General features: G+C 45.7%; 1 protein-coding gene and 1 non-coding gene across 2 annotated transcripts in view; one reads left to right on the top strand and one right to left on the bottom strand.

The window, feature by feature from the left end:
* Pcgf5 (polycomb group ring finger 5) overlaps nt 1–22376 on the top strand; it is a 108328-nt gene that overhangs the window by 18412 nt on the left and 67540 nt on the right. The gene's annotated exons all lie outside the window — the stretch shown is intronic.
* Nucleotides 15037–15138, bottom strand: LOC127190174 (U6 spliceosomal RNA). The gene has a single exon (XR_007830690.1). It is a non-coding gene; the product is annotated as a U6 spliceosomal RNA (small nuclear RNA).

Here is a 22376-nt window from a genome sequence, read left to right on the forward strand (position 1 = left end):
CTTGATTTTTTTTTTTAAAGAAAATACCAGCTGCTATATAGTGAATGGAAGACTATTGAGAAATACCAAACAAATGAGCTACTGCCTTTGTATTAATCACAGATCCATATTACTGTGCTGTTTTTCTTTCCTGTAGCAGGTATTCAGAAAGCAGTGGGTGATGGCTTGATACACTTGGAAACTATTTCAAATCACTTCCTGCTGCCTTTTGTGTTTATGTGACACTCTCATTTAAAATACATATGGTTCCTCCTCTTAAAATATTATTTCCTTTATTTTTTTGCCTTTCTACGGGCAGCAATTTTGTGTCTAGAAGTACAGGTTTTGTCAAGATCTTTGCGCTGATGGTCATTTTTCTCCATTAGCGTCTAGGTAATCTACTTAGACACGACCACATTTGACCATCTTGGCTAACTGCTGTGTGATCTCAACGGTGTGTCCTCATGCACTGGAGTTCTAAGCAGCCCTCCAAGAGCCACTGCGGTGTTGCTAGACTTGTGGCCATGCTCCTTGGAGACTGTCTCCTGTCAAGAACACTGTTCCTGAAATGAGGCATCCTGACCTAGTTGAGACAAATATGAGACTGACAGGCAGTGTCAGCCCTCTAAACTAGAGAACCGGATCATTAAATGCATGTTACCTAAGGAGATAGCAGAGAGCCAGGTGTGGAGGTGTCCACCTATAACCCCATCATTTGGGAGGTGGAGACAGGAGGGGTCAAGAGTTCCAGAGCAGCCTTAGAGGCAGCCTGGACTGCATAAGACTCTGACAAAACAAAACTAACTAACTAATAGCAACAACAAAATAAGGAAGGAAAAAAAGCTCTCCTTCTCTGGGCTTCTGGTCTGTGTTCTATAAAGTTTGGGTTTTCTTTCTAAAATGCCTTTGGTTCTAAAATCCACTAATGCTCACCTCATGCCTATCCCTGCTCCACTCTCTCCCCTCTCTTCCCATTCTTGTCTCTTTTAAGCTTTCTGGGGCAATCTGTGCCTTAAACTTAAGCAGCTTTCCCTCGTTTTTTATGGTTCCTTAATGAATGTGGTTCGGTTTTCATTCGTAGAGATTTTTAGAAAGCATTTATTACTAATTTAGTCCGTTTATTTTCTAAATACGATGAGGTGAGGTTAACTCAGTCTGTTTTGCTTTTATACTTAGATAATGGTCTTACAAAGAGCCCTCCTCCCCTCCCCCCTCTTTTAAGCTCACTTTACATCCTCTTCGCAGCCCCCCTTTCTCCTCCCCTCCTGGTCCCACCCTCCCACAGTCTTTCCCCTTCCCCCCCCCTCCCCTTCTCCTCAGAAAAGGGGAGCAGCAGCAGCACCACCACCACCACCACCACCATCACCACCACCACCACCACCTGCCTAAGCACATCAAGTTGCATCAGGACCCAGCTCATGCGCTTCCACGGAGGCTCCACAAGGCAGCCCAGCTGGGGAAAAGTGATCCAAAAGCAGGCAACAGAGTCCATGTCAGAGACAGTCCCCCCACTCTAATTGCTAGGGGACCCACATGGAGACCAAGCTGCCCATTAGCTACATATGTGCAGAGGACCTAGGTCCAGTCCATGCATCCTTTTTGGTTGGTGGTTCAGTGTCTGTGAGGCCCCATGCTTCTCCTCCTCCTCCTCCTCTTCCTCCTCCTCTTCTTCCTCCTCTTCATCATCATCACTTCTCTTATATATTACATCCTGATGGCAGTTCCCCTCCCTCTCTCTACCCCCACCTCCTCCATCACCCAGAAGGAACTGTCGTTATTTTTATAGACATTGTAATTAGGTATATTTCCCCCCACCATCATTTCTGTACATCTTTGTCAAGGAGAATCAAGCCTTCTCTAAAGAAGAAGTGTTTTCCGTTCACCCACCTTCCTTGCCATAAGCGCAGAATGCATTCCGTTTTGTACTTCCAAATGTTAAAACCGAAGGAAATGTTGGCCACAGTAGATCCCTAGAGAAATGGGTTAGGAGATAGTCTAGGGTAGGGACACTTGCTCTGTGATGAAATGAGTACTGAGTTGTCTTTGGCATATTGCCGTGAACAACACAGTCTTTCGCCTTATGGGATCTTATCTACTAGCAGAAAACAATTCTCAGTCAGCGCAGTACATATCATTATGTTTTTCACAAGGTGGTAAAAGATATGAAAACTGGAGCAGGAAAGGAGGAGTACAAGGTAAGTGACGCCACGCTGCTTAGATGCATGGAAGTGTCAAGAGGCTGGAGTGGTTTGACCCCCAAACCAGCACAGAGGGGCCCATGGGGAAGTATGAGGAGGACAGCAGCCCGGAGGGACTAGACCCTCGGCTCCCCACTCACTGCCACCAGGGACCCAGCAGAGGCTGAAATCCAGCCAAAGGGCAGAAGCACCTGAAGAAGATTCCTCCACTGGGCTTTAGAATGGCCCCGCTTGAGAATGGAAGCAAAGGAAGCAACTGATGGTGCAGCCTTCAGAACTGAAATAATAGTTTGAGATGATGTTTGAGCATCATCCCCCACCCCCCCCACCCTCCACCCACCCCCCAACAGAGATTGGTGCATCAGGAACAGAAAACCCACAGGGCAAGGGAGCTGGCAGAGAGAGAGAGAGAGAGAGATGAGGGGGGCAGGTTGCACATTTTGATCACAGAAGCAATCAACTTACTTAGTTTTAAAAACCAGTCTCACTGGCTGCTCAGGAAATAGACTTCAGGAGAAGAACAGGGAGAGCAATTAGAAATGACAGCAGGATTCCCTCTGCAAGGTGGCCTCGGCTAAAATCCATGGTAATGGAGACGTTAAAGTGTCCGGAATCTAGATATATTTTAAAGACGATCTGTTTCTTTGTGACTTGGCTGTGGAATATGTGCACGTGGGAGAGAAACCAAAGATGCTCCTGTAGGTTCAGGCCTGAACACCTAGACCGTGGATTTTGCTATCGGCTAAGATGAAGGACACGAGTGGCGCATGCCTCTATGTACTCCCAGCACTTGGGAAGCAGAGGCAGACGGACCTCTGTGAGTTTCAGGCCAGCCTGGTCTATAGAGTGAGTTCCAGGACAGCCAGGGATATACAGAGAGACTCTGTCTCAAAAAAATAAAATAATAAATAAATAAAAAGAAAAGAAAAAAAGGAAGAGGAGGAAGAAGCAAATAGCAGGTGTCCTGTTAGGGAGAAGAGTGGAGGCCAGTAAGGACATACCGAATAAGAGTACCTGTGCCAGCCATCCCACAAGGGACACTGGTAGGCAGAACAGTGGCTCTCAAGTACTTCCCAGTCTTGTCTTGACAACCTGTGGCTGTGTCATTTTAGGTAGTAAGAGGGCCTTTGCAAATGTCAGTAGGTTAACCTCGAGGTGGCAAGTTATTTGGGAGGCCTCACCTATTGCACCAGTCCCTAAAAGCTGAGAACTTTTCCGCAGTGGTCAGAAGCCAGGCAGCTCTCGAAGAATGCCCAGTGAGCATCCTTGCTGACTGTAGATGAAGGAAAGGAGAGCCTGGGTCTGAGGGTGTGGGCGGCAAAATCAACAGGACGGGAATGCCTGTTCTCTGTTACATCCTCGAGATGGCCAATGCTGACCATAAAACTATAAAATAGTAAACTTTAACTTGGGTAATTCACTACAGTAGCCAGAGGGGGGAAAAATCCATAAACAGTTAGATACAAGAATCTGTAAGAAGAGAAAGAAAGGGAAGAGTTAGAAAGCACAGGGGTAGCACTGGAGGCCTTGGCTGGAGGAGATTGACCCACGTGGTAGAGGTAAGATGGCGAGGTAGCCCTTGTCTGTTCCTTTGCTCCCGTTCCCTGCCGGCCAGGTGCTCATTCCGGTGGCCTGAGTGAGAACGGGTCAGGGGGCTTCTCCAGGAATTCCACCTGGTGGCAGACACGTGTGAGTAGAGGGGATACTGACAAAGGCTAGAGTGAAAAGGCATGCCAAGAGAGTCAGGGGAGGAGAGAGTGCCTAGAACAGAGAGAGAGAACACTAACTGTAAAAACCCTCTGCTAAAATTTGAACAAGACATAACATTAAATTTTTTAAGATTTTTTAAAAAATTTTTTATGTGTATTGAGTGTTTCTGCCTGCGTGTCTGTCTGCTTTACCACATGTGTGCCTGGTGCCCTTGGAGGTCAGAAGAGAGTATCAGAGTCCCTGAAACTGGAGGTCAAGGCTGTTGTGAGCCACTACTTGGGTGCTGGGGACCAAACCCAGCGCTTGTGTGAGAGCAACAATGTGCTCTTAACCACTGAGCCATCTCTCCAGCTCCCAGCCATGTGTTCTGCAATACAAAATTCAAGTTTTGAAATGGTAATTGTGCATGTGTATGTGTGTGTGTGTGTGTGTGTGTGTGTGTGTGTGTAGAACATAAAACCCAGGGCCTTGCACATGTTAGGTAAATTCTCTGCCATTAAGCTGCACCCCAGTCCTTCACAGCTTTGACTCTAAGCAGTGTCCATGTGCTCAGCGTATCAAAAGAGCTCAATGTATCAAAAGATACCCATGGCATCCTGGAGACTCTGAGCCAAGTTCTAGCTCCCACTCCCACCCAGGGCCAGACATTATTGCAATGTCTTATTCCTTGTTATCTCAATCTTTCCATGGCTTCAGTCACGGACGTTTTAACAGATGTGTTGCATCCTCAGAGAGAACTTCTGTAGTACCCTGACAAGATGTTGCACACTGCTCTTGGCACATACAATCACCCAGTTTCTCTCTCAGTGAACACTGACTTCTTGACACTCCTGTGTATCTGCTGCTCACCTCTGCCCAGCCACCTCTCTCTCTCTCTCTCTCTCTCTCTCTCTCTCTCTCTCTCTCTCTCTCTCTCTCTCTCTCTCTCTCTCACACACACACACACACACACACACACACACACACATTCAGACTCATATTCACTCTCTCTCTTTGAAAATAGTATCCCTACCTTCAGACTTCCCCATAAGGAAGGAGTCAAGTCTACACTTGTTGACTACACAACCACACCCCACCCCACCCCCTGCCCCATGAACTGGTTTTATCCCAGCTCATGAAGTCACAGCCTGAGGAACCACGGAGGCCCTGGGCCTCACTGGAAGACAAACTATGACCCCTCTCTGAAGCTTCCAGGCTCTTGCTGACCTGTACAGGATGAGGGCCAACTCCTATCTTTTTGTCAGATGGGCTAATAGCATGATATAATTTCTAGGTAAGGAGGAGACAGGAGACTGGATAAACCACAGGATTCTGGGTATCTGATGGTGTGCCTCAAACCACCCAAAAGGTTCATGACTTCAAACAATGGTAATGACCTGTTACTGCCCTCGGTTTCTTGAGTCTGGGGTTTGGCTGTGTAGCCTGTCACTGTTTCACATGGTATTCACTGGGGAGACTCAACAGCTGGGGGCTGGGTTCATCTACAGGCTTGGTGACGTGTCTGTTGCCTGATGTGAGATACCCAGATTCTTCCAGCATGTTCTTCTCTGTCTATGTGACCTCTCTGTGGCGTATTATTTTCCAGGGGTGGCTGCACCGAAGTACAATCTCCACAGGCAGTGCCAGCATCACAGCGAGCTCTGACATTTACCCAGGGCTTGCTGCTGTCCAGGCATTGTGCAGTGTTACATCTGCGTCACATTATTTAACCCCTGGCAGCTGTGATTGATATAGGTAGCCTGCTTCTTACACAGAAGGGTTGGAGAGTCAGTGGGGTTAAATGCTGAGTTTTGAGCTCACAATGGACTTCCGAATTTTGTGAAGAAAGGGCTGGTGGCAGTGGAGAGTCAGTGGGAGGGAGCCTTGCCTCCAGAGAGAAAGCAAAACCACAGCTTTGCTGATGCCTCTGGCAGATGGTCCTGGGCAGCCACCCCACCCCCATTACAAGCACACCCCTCCCTTCCCTCCAAGACTTCATTCCCTTCAATCACATCTCAGCAATAGTTTTACTTCCATTTTTCCACCGAAACACAAATCACTTTTGTTACAACTCGAGTCAGTGAATTGATCTAGAAACTGAAGTATTATGAAAAGTCACACAAACTGATTTGTGAAAACCAGGCCTCAGCCACGGTAGTTCACACCTTTGATCCCAGCACTCAGAAGGCAGAGGCAGGTGGATCTCCGGAGTTTGTGGCCAGCCTGGTGTGCATAGCAAGTCACAGGCCAGGCAAGGCTACACAGTGAGTGAAACCCTGTCTCAAACAATAAAAATGGGGGTGACAAACTGCTGGTGTGGTGTGTTAAGAAGCTTTACGTATAAAGGACACAGTTGGTTTTACCAGTGAGTTGCAAACAGTTTTTCTTTTTTTTTAGATTTATTTATTATTATGTATACAGTATTTCACCTGCATGTCAGAAGAGGGCACCAGATCTCATTAGAGTTGGTTGTGAGCCACCATGTGGTTGCTGGGAATTGAATTCAGGACCTTTGGAAGAACAGACAGTGCTCTTAACCCATGAGCCATCTTTCCATCCCCGCAAACAGTTTTTCAACCGGAGACCACACCTGAGAGTCTCAATGAGGGTCAGTGCTGACTGAAGAGCAAGTGTACGGTGGGCCTCTGGTCCTAACCCACAGCCTCCTCTACCTTACACAAATCCTGTCCTGCCTCAGCCTCACTTTTTTTTTATTGTAATAGCCTCTCTTGGATACTGTTGCCCATACATTTGAACCCTCCCAAACAGTTGCTGCATCTGTGGGGTTTTTTCCCTTGTGTCTTGGCATCGGTCTTTAGAAAAGAGAAACGTAGTTTGGTCTGGGGACATCTTCTAAGTGTCCCAAAGAGATATAAATGTTTGTTGTTTCTTCCTTACAGGAGTGGGTTAAACACACACCTGTGTGTCTGTTGGTTCACACTGTCATTGATTTCTCCACAAGTGGGTCCAACAGATGCACAGTGCCTCCTCTCACAAAGCCAACATCCTTAGGGCTGAGGCAGTAAGCTCACAGCCCCTTTACTTGGTCAGGCTGTGAGGAAGGTCACATAAAAAGTAAATCCTGTAAAGGGCTTGTTAGCTCTCCTCATTAGAGGACATGCCCTGGTTCATGGGATGGACACGGTCCATCCTGGCAGAGGTCAGGAGGATACAGCTCACTTAAAGTGGGTGTCATAACCTCAAGTCCCACCCCAAGTGACCCGTTTCCTCCAGCTGGGCTTCAAAAAAATTCCACAAATTTCCAGTATGACACTGTCAGCTGTGGACCGCGTGTACAAACATGTGAGCCTCAGGGGGCCATTCCACATTTAGACAGTCACAGAGGGGACTGGGAATGTCAGATTATGTCATCCTACCCAACTGTGTCCCCATGGTTTTCCGTCTTGATGTAGAAGGTCCCACGTGAGCCAGCAGTGCCCTGCTCATTTCTCAGCCACACAGGTCTCGTTACCACAGGAACCCTGGGCACCACCATTGTCTTTGCTCTCCGTGCTTTCCTTTCTGTCTGTGTGGCCACCCTCCTGCCGACAACACTAACCCCTTCATCTCTTTTTTGGACTCTACACAGACTCATCATCCTAAGTATCAGTCACTGCGCGACTACCCTGCACACCTCTACTCTTGGTCACAGAGCAACGGAGGAGGTAATAGTTGGGCATAACCACAACCCAAGCCATGTCACCAACTTTCTCTCCAGAGAGCAAGTCGTCCTGTCACCTGGAGCCCAGGCTGTCTGCCCTTCAGCTGTTAGGCAGGTTCTCTGAGGTGGCACCCTGGGGATCCCCCCTGGGCTCTACAGTAGAAACAGTTCAACCCTGACTTAATGGGGAATTCCACATGACATTTGGCCTCTCATCCTGTACCCCACACTCTGTAGATGGGATGGAGTTTCCTGACGTTGGGGGCCTGCTTCAGAAGGGTGAGGCTACTCCAGGAGCCTTGGCTGTGTGTATCCAGTCAGTGTCCCCTGCCAGGGAGCCCGTTCTAGCCCTCCTCAGACGTTTCTCTTACATCAGCATCTCTGGCTGCCCCAGCTGTGTTCTTGGCTTTCAGTTTCACTGCCTCTGATGACCTCTTATGTATTTTTTGTTTGTTTTGCTCAGAAACTGAAACTGCACCTCAAACCTAACAGGTTTGTGTCTGCCTCGTCCCATGCCGTTAACACTTCTGCTTCCTTCCTCTTCTTCTACCACTCACTTCTTAGTTCTAGGGCACCAAGGAAGGACATCTCTGCCCCCCCCCCCCCCCCATGAGCAGAGTTCCACACGGTACAGTTTTGGAGACACAGTTTTCTTGTCACAGGTCTGCTCCTTGCAGGCTTAAGGTGGCGTCCTTCGTGTAAGAGGGACAGGTAGGGGGGCCTGGGGAAATAGCTCAATGTATAACTTGGCTGTATATGCACAAAGAGGGGGGTTCGGATCTCAGCACCCATTAAAAACGGCCATGTGCTTGTCCCCGTGTGTGTCTGTAACCCCAGTCCTGCGGGGGATAGAGTCACTGAGTCTTGATGGCTGCCAGCCTAGTTCCAAATTCAGTGAGAGATCCTGTCTCAAAGAAGTAAGGCAGAGACCGATAGAGCAGGGTAACAGTGTCCTCTGCCCTCTGCATGTGTACACATACATGTACTTACACCACATATATCCATCCATTTATCCATCTATCCATCCTTCCATCCATCTATCTATCTCCTCTCTCTCTCTCTCTCTCTCTCTCTCTCTCTCTCTCTCTCTCTCTCTCGTTCACTCATTGACTCATAGAGAGAGGGGGAGGGAGAGGGGGACAAAGGAGAAAAAGACAGTTAAGCCATTTTACCAGCCTCCCCGGGAGTCCGAAGCTGGCCTGGCTCTTCTGACCTCTCTTGACTTGGCTGTGGTGGCCTTTATACCAGCCTCCCTCAGTCATTGCGTGTCAGTCACCTTGAGAAAATGACCTGGGCCAAGTTCTTCTCTGCAGAACCCTAAATCACTCCTTGCAAGTGTAGCATGAAAAACCTCCCTGTCAGGCCTCAACTGTGCCTCTGACACCTTCCACATTACTGTAGGTGAAACTTGGCCTCATCTCTAGGATAAGATGCAGGGTTTCATTAGGAATCAGTGATCTTTGATGCTGGAGAGATGGCTCTGTGGTTAAGAGCTCTTGCTGCCCTTCCATAGAACCCAGGTTTGGTTTCCAGATTCCACTTGGTTGCTCACAGTAACTCTTAACTCCAGTTCCAGGGGCTCTTATACTTTATTCTAGCTTCTTTGGGCACAAGGAAAATATGTAACACATACATGCAGGCAAAGCACTCACATATACAAAATAAAAGCAAAAAGGTGGTTTTTTTTTTTTTTTTTTTTTTAGAAAAAAATAAATAAACTTTATGGTCAGTTTCAGTTCACTACGGAAATTTTGTAGATGTCATTGATGAAGCCTTAGAGATGTCTATGGAGCCCTCCTGTCTGGCAAATGGAGACATGGGTCCATTTCCACAGCTCAGACCCGCTCCTATCACAACGGCTGGGATCAGGAGAGAAAAGTCATTCAGGGAGGGTGTATTCCAGAAGGAAACTCTGTTGTGGGCCATGGGAACCCAGACCCTTCGGACAACTCTAGAGACCAATCTCCACTCTCCAAAAGCTACCCCAATCACTTGGAAAGGAAATAAAGACATTGCTGATCAACTGACTGCCCACATGTCGCTGATTCAGACTGTGTCCTGAGGTCATTAACTCCCTGTGTTTTCACTGTCTGCTGTGGAGCCCTGACAGTAGAGCTGTAGTGTTGTATTTACCAGGAGTGCTGCTGGCACAGTCTTTGTCCAGGGTTAACTTCTCGGGGTAGCCTAGCTTCCTGGGGCCAGAAAGCTACTTTCATATGAGCCCTTGAGGAGGAGGCAGTGACAGCAACTGTTTCAGAGGATTTCTCAAAACGAGAATACAGAGACCCTGACTACCTGCCAAGACTCTTGACGATGATTACTAAACATCTTCCTGCTCTGTGCCCCGAGCAGGGAATGCGGTCTCTTTCTCAGAGCTCAGGAAAACCTGACCAACAGTCACAGGATTGTGTGCAGATGCTATTGTGCTGATAGGCACTACAGCACTCACTGGTGTCCAGGCAACAGGAGGACACATGACCAACAGTTACAGCATTGTGAGCAGCTGTGGCCAGACAGTACAGCACTCACTGGTGTCCAGGCAACAAGAGGAGACATGACGAAGAGTCACAGCATTGTGAGCAGCTCCTGCTGTACTGTGTCCAGGCACTACAGTGCTCAGTGATGTGCAGGTCTTGCTAGAAAAGCTGTTCCAGAAAAAAAGGTGCTTCCTGTCTGTCTTCCATTATTAACAGACTGAGTCTTGATCAAAATCCCAATGGGAATGAACAATATTAAGGTGGGTGAAGGGTGGGATAATGTGCTGGTAAGGAGTTGGGGGCAAGATTTTTCACTCTGTCTTTATCACCTACCTAAGGATCATTCAGTGGACAATAGGCAAATTAAGCCTTAGTTTCCCCTGAAACTGGCATCAATACATCAGAACGCAATTCACGGGGGTGTTTGCTTCATGATGTAACTGATACATAAATATTTAACTAGAGCTTGCCACGATGCTCGTCGTGATTGACAGGAGGGAGTGGAAAGGGAGGATCAGGTGAGAGAATAGCCAGAGCTTGGGTAGACATGACATGGAAGAAGCAAAAGGAGAAAGGATAATGCCAGGGAAGTGGCAGGAAAGGAGTTACAGCTGAGAAGGCTGCCCGGTTAGAGCAAAATCTCAAAGCAGAACGGTAAGGGGAAGCCCCGTATGTAAAATATATTAACGGAGCTGCTTATTTGACAGTGGAGTCGGGGAACAAGGTCCTGCCATTTGTTTTTTTCTTCCTCCTCCAATTACCCACAGCCCCCAAGGGAATTTTGAGAAACCCCAGTGCTGCAAGAACAAAACCAGTTTCTATAGAAGGATTTTAAAGAAGCCACTGCAACACCTCATTTGTTCTGAATTGGTTACGTTTTCCAGAAAAGAAAAGAAAAAAAATCCATTTCCTTGATGAAACTTTGCTTAAGTGTGTTACTTTTTTGCCTTTACAAGGCTGAGTGAGAACTTTGTAACCTGTTCTTGAGGATTTTGGGCTAGACACAATTCCCTGTTTGGATGGATGCTTTCCAGCTTCGGAGGTTCTGATGAGTACACACTCCTGGCCGCCCCACGCTCTCGAGATTACTGTGGCCAGTGACCTGGCATTGGGGCTTCTGGACCTGGGGACCAGGCTGTCCAGACTGCAACCCTAGGCCTATCTCCTTGTACTGTGACCCTGAACAGGTATTTGACCTCTGTCTCAATTTCTTCCGCAAACTGAATCACAGTCACACTTACTCAGCAGGGTCATGGCAAGAAATTAGTTTTAAAATCCTCACATGTTCAAAACAATCATTTATGTAAGAATGCTATGTAAGTGTGATGGTAGTGGTGGTGCTCGTGAGGACTTTGTTTGATACAAGTTTTGGTCATCTTCTTTGACATAGCATAGTTCTTAAGCCTGTGAACTCTGAAGCCATTAATAATGTGAATCTCAGTCCCACCAACACTGTGACCTTGGGATAGTTAACTTAATTCTGTGGTTGAGTTTATTCATCTGAAAAAGTGGGCTAAAATACAAATTAGCGCGTATGATTTCTGTGAAAATTAAACTGTTAAACCCTTGTTAGCACCTGCCTGGCACACAGGGAGTGGCCCTTGTGTGTCGTCTGTCTTTCTTGTTAAGTAAGAGTCTTGATATAATGTGTAACACAGAGTCCGGAGTTTATATTTTTTCACTCCTAAAAGCCATTGAGAAGATTTTTTTTTTTTTTTTTTGCATTGTTTCTTAACTGGCTTTAGCTAATAGCAGTTGTTAACTGAACTCTAATAGTGAGGTGCTCCATGTCGGTGCAAGGTAGGTGGATGGCGAGATTAACCATGGCTGTATACATAACACGGTGCTCACTGTGGAACGGTGGCTCCGAATGTGAACGTGTTTGTACTGAAGGATCACACTTTGTTGAGAAGGTAGACACACTTCATGTTCTCACGCGGTGGGGGTGGGGGTGGGGATTTTGCCACAGGAAGGAAAGCAGTAAGGAAATGTGTCGGTAGAAATGACTAGAAGCGAAGCGGAGCAAGCAGCAGGTTTTCTCATGTGGCCAACTAGAAGCCAAATATGTGGTAAAAAAAAAAAAAAAAAAAAACAAGAAAGAAAACAAACAGGCGAGAAAGACAAGAAGAGAAATACTTTTACAGCTTTTCAGGGAAGGGGCAGGGGAGATGTTCACCTCCATTGGATCTGACTGGCTTATATCTCTGTCTGTAGCGCAGCGGTTCTCAACCTGTGGGCTGCAAATGTTTGGAATCACATATCAGATATCCTGTGTGTCAGATGTTTATGTTATGATTCATAACAGGGGTGAAGTCACAGTTACGAAGTAGCAACGAAATAGTTTTTATGGTTGGGAGTCACTTCAACATGAAACTGAATTAAAGGGTCACGAGCATTAGAAAGATTGAGAGCTACTGGCCACGCCTTCCTCTGTTATATTCCAACAAGGCTTGCAGTGGGGAAGGGATGAACTGTTAAGATTACCACAGATCGGTTCCAGCACTGAAGAACATATTGAAATTAACCACTTTAACGTAGCTCAGACTGTTCAGGTTAAGCCTTTCATTAAAAAAAAAAAAAAAAAAAAAAAGGAAAAAAAAGTCTCAACTTTTGTTGGAAGTTTTTACTGCAAGCTGGCAGGATAGCTCTGCAGGTAAAGGCACTTGCTACATGGGCCCTCCAGCCCAAACCTGGCCCCCAGGAGCCATGATGGAAAGGAGAATCAGCCTCTGTAAGCTTTCTTTTAATTTCCAACGCACATCATGGTCAGCACACCTGCATGCATACGCAACAGCAGCAGCCTCCTTTTAAAACAAGAAAAATGGGAGTTTGTGTTCCAGTAAGGAATTTAGATTTTCTTGCCTTATATTTACTTAGCAGGTATTGATTTAACTAATACTTACTCCTTCTTGAACGTAAGTCCCTTGAAAGCATGGGTCTGTTTATACAATGTTCACCACTGTGCTCCAGGCACCTCACACAGTTCAGGGTAGATGGTACGTGGTCCTCTAAAGAGTCCTGGGGCAGCTGACTAATTCACCACTTACAAAACAAGGAATGACTTTAGAACTTGGTAATGGGTAATTTTGGATGCTGCAAATGCTGAGCCTCATTGGCTCAGCTTTGCCACACTTTTAGCATTCTAAAGACAAAATATAAGTTTCTCATTGGCCACCTGTAGCAAGCACTTCTATTCATTACAGCACTTAAAAAAAAAAAAAAAAAAAAAAAAGCATTATCCTGTTTAAAAACTACCAAAACATAGAGCAATTGGATGTGAGGTAAGTGATGGAGCCATTTCCCTGGATGCGTTTGGGTTCTCTGGGTGACAAACTAGGCAACATAGAAAGTGCTAAAAGTGTTAAAAGAGCATAAGAATTAGTAATGCAAAACTGAATTCCCCCACTATTGATTGATGCTGCCATGCCCTCTCCCTCCTTCCCTTCCCGCCTCTCAAATTCCTTGCCTCAGTTTCCCCCTGGAACCAGTAGTATACAGGCCAGCAAGTTCCGGGCATGTGGTGTGTACTGTTAATCTGGATACAGGCTCGAAAGTTTTCCTTGAGCTTCAGGTTTGAACTTTTCCATTAGATGTTAGAAATGGTGACTTCTAACATTCTGAAATTCTGAACATGAAAAACTACATGTAAGTCAAGAAATCTGTGAGCTACCTGGTAAATTTGTAACTGTTGGCCTACACAATAGCTGTGAGTAGACTGGGTTTTGTCTGTGCACATTGATTGGAGCCCTTACTGCCCAGTGAGATGAGAGACACAAAAGCTATTGTTTGTGTACCGTCAATACCCTTTCTGCCCTCACTAGAATCACTGAGCTGCTCATAGCCCTCTCAGGTTCTCCACACCATCCAGTCCTGAGCTCAAATATTGTGCAAGGGTAATGCGGATGATTTTTCTAACTATATGTTTAGTCCAGCAAATATAAAGCCACTATATGCCACCCTTCCCCCGCATCAGCCATGGCCCTCTAAATCTGTCACAAATAACCCATGAGCAAAATAAATACCCACAGTCACAGATGCTAGTATTGCAATATACCAAGGTTTGTCAATTTAGTTATCTCAACCAAGCTCAAAATTTATTCTTCCTATAGAAATAATGTTGTAAGTCACTATTGGTAAGCTTTACCTGACAGCCCGCACGCCCGTCTGATGTATGGCTGCCCACATCATGAACAAGTTCCAAGGAAACTAGATTGTACCTGAGTCCCTAGTAGGGTGTTTACAGTTAACAGCCACTGGGAGACATGCTGTGCCGACACTTGGCAACTCCTATCAGATTAATAAGAAGTTGGCCTTTTAATACCTGTTGTATAAAACGGCCCCCGCTGATAATCAAAGAATTGCCAGGTACCTTGCTCCATGGTCATCACTACAAAGAGCGAACAGGACACTGTACTGTCTCTGCCTGCAGAGCTGAATTCAGATCTAGAAGAAGAAGCGCAAGTGGAATGGAAGGAGGATGGAGAAGTGGGTGCATCTGTAGCATCCTAGGAGGAAGGTTGCCTCTGTGAAAAGAAACCCTGGAGGTTGTAAACACAACACCAGCCCTGAGTAGACACTTTCTGAACAAACAGAACTTCCGAAGAGAAACTTTTGGGGTTGAAGGTTTAAAAAGTATCAGAGAAAAGGAGTGAGAAGGTATGAAGAAAGTGTCTCCTGAGGTGACTGGTAGGTGGGGAAGGAAAGCCTTGTAGACACTGAGGGGAGCAAAGGACCCTGGGCCCTTTCTTAGGGCACTACTGTGCCAGCCGTCCAGAACAAGTGGAATGCTGAGCAGATGGGGAGGGGGAGGGGGGAGGCAGCAGTATAGGTGTCAGAATATATGACGGTGCCTCAGCAGTGACCTAGAAGTGGCTGTGTGACCTTATCCACTGAGTCATCATCCAGAAGATGCCGGCTTCAGTCCTTTGTCCCAGCTTTGCTGTTTTACTGCCCCCCCCCCACTACCTACCTGCTCTGCTCGGCTGAGTACCTTAACTCACTCACTAGAGTCCTCTAACCCCTCCCCCTTAAAAAGAATACAGCACACTTGGAGAATTTGTGTGTCATCCTTGCACAGGAGGCATGTGATCGTCTCTGTGTTGTTCCAGTTTTAGTTTGTGCACTGCTGAAGTGAGCGAGCACAAACCTCCCTTTTAAAAAATACCACTTCCCCGAAGTTCCCTTCAGCTTTCCTTTCCTTCCCAGCAGCTGTTGCTACCTGACTTATATTCCTTATTTTCTGTTTTCTCCCACCAACTGTATATTCCCACAGAGATCAAGGAGCCTGGATCTCTGCTGTGTGTCTTGTGCTGAAGATGTGGCTCACTTAGCATGCTGAACATGAAATTAGGAGGGGCATTTTCTTTTTCCTTTTTTTTTTTCCAATTTATTTTTTAATTCACTTTTACATCCCAATCATAGCCCCCTTCCTCCTCTCCCCCCAACCTACCCCCCCTCCCTCTTCCCCCATCCCCCCTCCTATTCCCCTGAAAAAGGGAGCCCTCCAACCCACCCCTGCACATCAAGTCACATCCGGACTAAGCACATCATCTTCTGTGGCCAGGCAAAGCAGCCCCACCAGGAGGAAGTGATCGAAAAGCAGGCAACAGAGTCCATGTAAGAGACAGTCCCTGCTCCCCTTACTAGGGGACCCACATGAAGACCCAGCTGCCCATTGGCTACGTCTGTGTAAGGGGCTAATAGAGGGAGAGGAACACCCATCCACCTACAAAAAAGTTCACCCAAAATTTACCCTGCCTCCAAGATGTGCAGGGATAAAGATAGAGCAGAGATTGAGAGAATGTCCAACCAATCCCAGGCCCAACCTGAGACCCACCCCATGGGAGAGAGCCAACCCCTGACAGTATTAATGATACTCTTCTATGTTTGCAAATGGGACCCTAGCATAGCTGTCCTCTGAGAGCAGGTACATTTTCTAAGAAGCGCATTTGGCTGGAAAGAGCTTTTCCCTTACAAAAGTCTTTACATGAGGGATCCTTCTGGCCGTTACTTGTATTCAGCCACAAGATCACTTCCGTGCAGAAGGTGATTCAGTTAGTAGTCAGATTCCTCTGCTAGAAGCCTGTATGGATGAGGACATTTGTTGCCCTTTTGGTATTTAATCTTTCACTTCTCTTCCAAGTTTTATTTTGACATTACCAGCCCGTGGTAGAGTCACAAGAGTATTGCAAAGAAAGTCCAAGTTTCCCAAGTAATCCACTGTTTGTCCCCACACCATCACACTCACTCTGCCTCTCTATGCTGTTTATCTCGGTATAATTCTCACAGTTGCTCATGTTACAAATGTGGTTCTTCTAAACTCTTCAGTGTTATCACTCAAGAAGGAGATCCAGTGAGCCCACCCGGAATCGCACATGACACTTAGTTGGCACACTTCTTTAATCTTTATAATGTGTATTTGGTTTTCATTGACATTAATATTTCATTAAATGGCCCTTGCCAGGGCCTGTTTTATATTTCTGTTATTAAAGATAGACTCTTTTAGAGAAACATTACACAGTAAACACATCAGCTTAGCAGATGTGTGATGTCGAAGGGTACCCTTACTGGTGTTGTCAACTTTGAGCCTTGGCTTTAGGAAATGTTCGTCCAGTTTCCTCAACCAGCACATAGCAGTGGTGAGGACTTTGTAACTCACAAGTTTACAATACAAAACTTAGTTACATAGAACTGTAGCATTTGTGTGGACAGATATTGTAAAACTACCTAAATACGCTGTTCCCCAACATCTTTTACCTGTTTGTTTATGACCCCTAGAAATTACTGCCTGAAGCAATGGCATTGATACAAAATGGTGATTTTTATGACCTTTCACTCCTTAGAGAAGTTATCATAAAGAACCTCCTTTTTCTCATCTTATTTGCTTGATTGCTTTTTTAAGTATTGACTTGAGTTATTTTTAGTGCATTATTATGCATTAATGTCATTCATTTTAATGTTCAGATTATCCTCGACTTAGCCTAACTTCTAGCTTCTGGGAAGAGAAGGCGCTAATTCTAGAAGTAATGAGTGTTTTTAGTCATTTAGCATGCTTCCCAAGTCGTGATTGTACAAGAGGCACCCAGGCGGGGCCCCAGATTTGTCATCCCTATCCCACCACCCAGTAATGATGATGCTCAGGGGACTGAGTTAAAGTAGCACCATCGTATAAGTCTGTAAGATGCTGGCCTTAAAAAGTTAAAACCTATATATTCTAAAAAAAAAAAAAAAAAAACCAAAAACAAAACATAACTTCTGGGCCTGGAGAGGGGGCTCAGTGGTAAAGAGCCCTTGCTACTCTTGCAGAGGACCTGGGTTTGGTTTCCAGCAACTTACCACCTGTAACTTCTGTTCCAGGGCCTCTGACACAATCTTCTGCCTTTAACAGTTCCTGCACCTATAGGGTACAACTCGAAAATAAAAACATAAGAAGGTAAAACTTGTTCTCTTAGCATGGGAGAACATGCTCCTTGAGGGATGTGTGTCCTCTGGTAGACAGGAAAAGAGGCACCCCTCAGTCAAGTCCCACAACCTGCTGACAAGATCCCACCACATTCACACCCCTTCGCCAATCTTCGTCTTTCACAGAGGTGCTTTTAACACCTGGTTCCTGGGACCCTGAGACAGGGCAGTAGTTTCAGCTGTGGATGTTTGTTATTAAGGTTCTTGTAACTTCATGGGTACTCAAACACAAGTTAGACAGGCTGCACTTTCTGCATCAAAAATGAATGTTTTTCCTGACCTACAAAAGTAACTTTTGATCAGAGAGCTCCCTTAGTTTCTTTAGAAGTCATTCTAGAAAGATTATTGTGAGCACTCTGACTATTTGTAGTTAGAGATGTGTGCTTTCATAAAAATTCCACATATGCATGGTATTTGTGTTGCTTAGTAACCTTGTTCAATTTATTTGCATTCTTATCAGTAATTCTTTTTCCTTAAGGTAATTTCATTTGCCCTTCTGTTGTCTTACTTTATTTCCTCTTACTTCATCCTATAAAGAACAGAAATTTTTGGTTTTTGTTTTTCTTACAAGAGGATACTGCAAGAACACTTGCCCTCTCATGGACACAGGATGAGGCACGCCTTACTTACCTCTCTCTTTCTGTGTAAGCTACAGAAAATGTACCAGAAATGAGAGGACACCTGCGGATTTAAACTCTGATCCTTTGAACCATGAAGCTTCAGCTGGGCATCAGAGAGTGAGTGGATTGGAGCAGAGCCAGGTGATTATGTCAACTCAGGGTTAACAGGATCAGAAACAGTTCCCAAATGGGTGCTTTCGTTTTATTTGTGTATTTGTTTCTTTCTTTTTTTTTTTTTTTGTACTGTCTGGCATTTTGGATAGATCGCGGATTAATAGAATTAGGCTTCTATTTCAAAAGAATAGATCAGCTTCTGAAATGAGTGACCTACAACTCTGCTCTGGCCCTCTGCTCTCTCAGCTCTCCCTGATGGGTGTTAGTCACTGTCCTTCTCATTATGAAGAGTCTATCTGCTGCCAGAGTCCCCGTCTGTGCCACAAGGTGATGTTCAGGTGACTTGTCCCCTGTTCTCACCACACACCTAGAAAGCCCATTGAACAATGTCATCATTGGGGTTACATTTTCTTTTCCTCAGTGATGTTTAAGGTAGTCTCTCTAAGACTAACCTGGAAATCGTCTGCCATGCTGTTAAAGCCAGTAGGTATCTGTTAAGTCTTCTAGGTGGAGTTTTTGATAATGAGTTCTGTAGGGAGCTCAATCTGGTGAGAAGCCACTGTCCCACAGAGGTTCAGTGTATGCTATAGAAGTACAGGGCCAGGGAACTTGTGGTCTGTGCAAGGCACTATCTAGGTATTCGAAGCTTGCCAGTGGCTGGATGCCAGGCCCTGTGGTGAGCAGAAAGGCTACATGGTGCCTCTAATGTGCAACACCTGCTACCAATTAGTTCACACCTGCCTTGTGCTGGCCTGTTGTTCCCATTCTCTCTCCCATGAGCTACCCTTAAAAAAAAAAAAAAAAAAAAAAAAAAGCAGAAATGTTTCAGATTCTGACCTAGATCACCGTGTATCTTTATAGCTCTGAAAAAATGTCGAAGAATTCTGGATAATAAATAAGAGATCAAGTTTTACCTATTCTCTCTCTTTAAATGTAGATAAATGTCACTTTCTTTCTGATATTGAAATTTTCTCATATGCTTCACGTACACACACACACACACAGAGAGAGAGAGAGAGAGAGAGAGAGAGAGCGTGCTAGCTAGCTAGCTAGGAGGACCATGGCATCATTCTTCATGGTGTAAATACATCTTTTTAAAATTAATTTAGTCGGCGGTGGTGGCGCACACCTTTAATCCCAGCGCTCGGGAGGCAGAGGCAGGAGAATCACTGTGAGTTCGAGGCCAGCCTGGTCTACAAGGAGAGTCCAGGACAGCCAAGGCTACACAGAAACCCTGTCTTGAAAAACCAAAAAAAAAAAAAAAATTTTTTTAATTTATTCACTGTACATCCCTGTTGTAGCCCCCTGCCTCCTCTCCTCCCAATCCCAACTTCCCTCTCTCTTCCCCCTCCCCTATTCCTCAGAAAAGGGGATCCTCCTCTACCCACCCACCCCAGCTCATGAGGTCACATTAGGACTGAGTGCAAACAAAAACTTCGACCCCAAATTTATTCCTATACTACAAGATGTGCAGGGATAAAGATAGAGCAGAGATTGAGGGAATGTCCAACCAATGCCTGGCCCAACCTGAGACCCACCCTCATGGAAGAGAGCCAACTCCTGACATTATTAATGATAGTCTGTTATTCTTGCAGTCAGGAGCCTAGCAGAGTTGTCCTTTGAGAGGTTCCACCAAGCAGCAGTTCAAAACAGATGCTGAGACTCACAGCCAAACATTGGGAGAAGTGTAAGGAGTCTTATGGGAAAGTAGGGGTAAAGGGTAAAAGTATCTTTATTTGCCTGGTTTAATTGTGGTCTCTGACACTTACTGTCTCTGCTAACCTAGGTCTAGTCCTGGAAGGTCCTAGCCCCCATACAGTCTAATCTAGGTCTAGAATGTTTTTAGCCTCTGAGACTTACTGCTGAATTAGCTCACCCTTTCTAGTTCTTTCCGAACTCTTGCTGGCTGGTTCAACTCAGCTGTTCTCACCCAAACTCTTCTCCTAGCTGACTGATTCAAACTGGCTTCTCTCACGGCATCTGTCTGAATTGCTCTGCTTGGCCTCAAACTAACTCTAGCAATCTAGTCTAATCTTCTGGCTTGGCTCCTTTTCATTCCCTGGCTCATTCTGTCTTTACCTGTGTCTAGCTTGTTCTCTTTTGAATTTGTCTGTAAAACTGACTCAGTAAAATTGCCTCTGAATTCCACAAACTGAGCTGCCACAAACTCGACTCCACTGCACTGCCTCTCAACTCACTGACTCAACCGAACTGCCTGAACAGCACTGAGATCCACATGCCCCTGTCTCCTGAGTGCTGGGATTAAAGGCGTGTACCAGCACGCCTGGACCTAAGCTTTTCTCTACCTGAAACTTGCTCTATACCAAGCTGGCCTTGAACTCAGAGATCTGCTTGCCTCTGTCTCCTGGGTTAAAGACGTGCCTGTATTCCAGCTGGATCACACAGACCTAGAAGGACTTTGGATGTGAGCTCTGGCTAGAGCAGCCATGTTCTGAATTAAAATTCCTCTACATCATGATACTCAAAATAGTGTTTAGCATGCATTTGGGTTAGAACACATACTCAAAACCAGAAGGGATGACAACTGAGTACATTTTATTTTCACTTCCCATCTCATGAGATTGTTCCAATTGTAACTTCGATTCCAGCAGACTTAAACACCTCAGTATGTTCCGGTATTGTGTGATCACTGACCAGGCATTAGTCCCTTCCTGTGCACACAAGTGCATACACTGACCTGCAAGGTCCAAATGCACAAAGTGTCCTTACTACAAACCGTTGCCTTGAGGATTAATTGCTAGACTGCAGGAGCCCCTGGAGAGTCAAGTGGCGCCTTCAGTTTTACTGGAAACACCTTGAGATTGTTTCTTAGAGTGCGACTTCACGGCAGTTGCTGTATTAGTTTCACTTGCTGTATTGCCATAGAAATTATCGTATATTCTGCCCTCATTTATTGGACACAATGTATGCACCGACCTCCTCTTGACTTCAAGTTATATGCCACTTTCCCTGATCCTAATAAAGAACAAGAACACTGATACTGTTCAAAACTCCTTAAAGTATGGAGTACATGGGTCTCTAGCAACCCTCCAAAGGTAGACTCCTGTGAGGCGGTAAGGACAAAGGGCTATTCTGGACGACTCAGAATTGTAACTGGGCTAAACTGGTGAAAAAGGATAGGAGGAAGGATGGGGCACAGGTAGGCACAGGCTAGAATTTTACACTCACTGTGTATTTGCGTCATAGGCAAGGTTGAGGAGAGTGGAGCTAAGGTCTGAGAGCTTCCCCCTAGGGCAGGATGCTCTAGAATGGGGCTGAGAAGCACCAGGATGGATCCACAGCACCGCCTTCATCCTTGCTGTCTTGGGAAGAAGCCTCAGTGCAGAGACACCCTCAGTCACACGATGAGCAAACCGACTGTGTCTACCTTGTGGAGTTGCATAAGTAATAAATGAAATAACAGGCAGGACAAGTGCTGAACACATCCACGCTTGGCTGTTGAGCAAGGAAAGAGAGTGGAAGCCACTTTGGGAAGTTGGCTTTGACAGGCACTGGTTCGTTGAAGTTTTGTGGGGTTGCTTCTCACTTGTGTGTTATTAAAGATGGGATTTGAGGGTGTCACCCTGATTCCAGGCTTCTGGGTGTAGGAAGGCACGGGGGTGTGCAAGAGTACTGAGTCAGCAAGACCATTCTGTTTCTATGACAAGTGCAGGCCACAGATGTGGGCAACAGTCGCAGTCATGTTACTGGACGGCAGCTGTTGGGAGGGTATGCAGTAGCCACAGAGAACTCTAATTCTCAGAGGGAGTGATGTGATCGCTCTAGACCTTTGTTTACCTATTTATTTTTTCTTAACATTTTATACTGTATACCTGGAAGCTCCTGTGCTGACAGGGATGGAATAGAGAATTAATCTGAATAAATCTAAATGGAAAGTAACTATGAATATCCCTGGGAGAATGGCAGAGCCTCATTTTAATGACTAATGCATGCTAACTAGGGGTGGGGAGTAAATAAGACCGTGGAACATCGCTCCCTCTATGAAAATAACAATTCAGTGTTTCTTGTTTTTTAAAGGGATCATGCAAAGTAGTAAGTTCTGTCATGGCATTTCCATCCATATATGTCACACTCTGTTCTAATTAGTACTCCTTTCCCAGGGACCCTGGGTCCCCTTAGCCACCCTCTGGTTCCTTCTTCCATTTATTGTCTCTGC

Source organism: Acomys russatus, chromosome 5 (genome assembly GCF_903995435.1).
Source record: "Acomys russatus chromosome 5, mAcoRus1.1, whole genome shotgun sequence".
In the NCBI taxonomy this organism is placed as follows: Eukaryota; Metazoa; Chordata; class Mammalia; order Rodentia; family Muridae; genus Acomys; species Acomys russatus.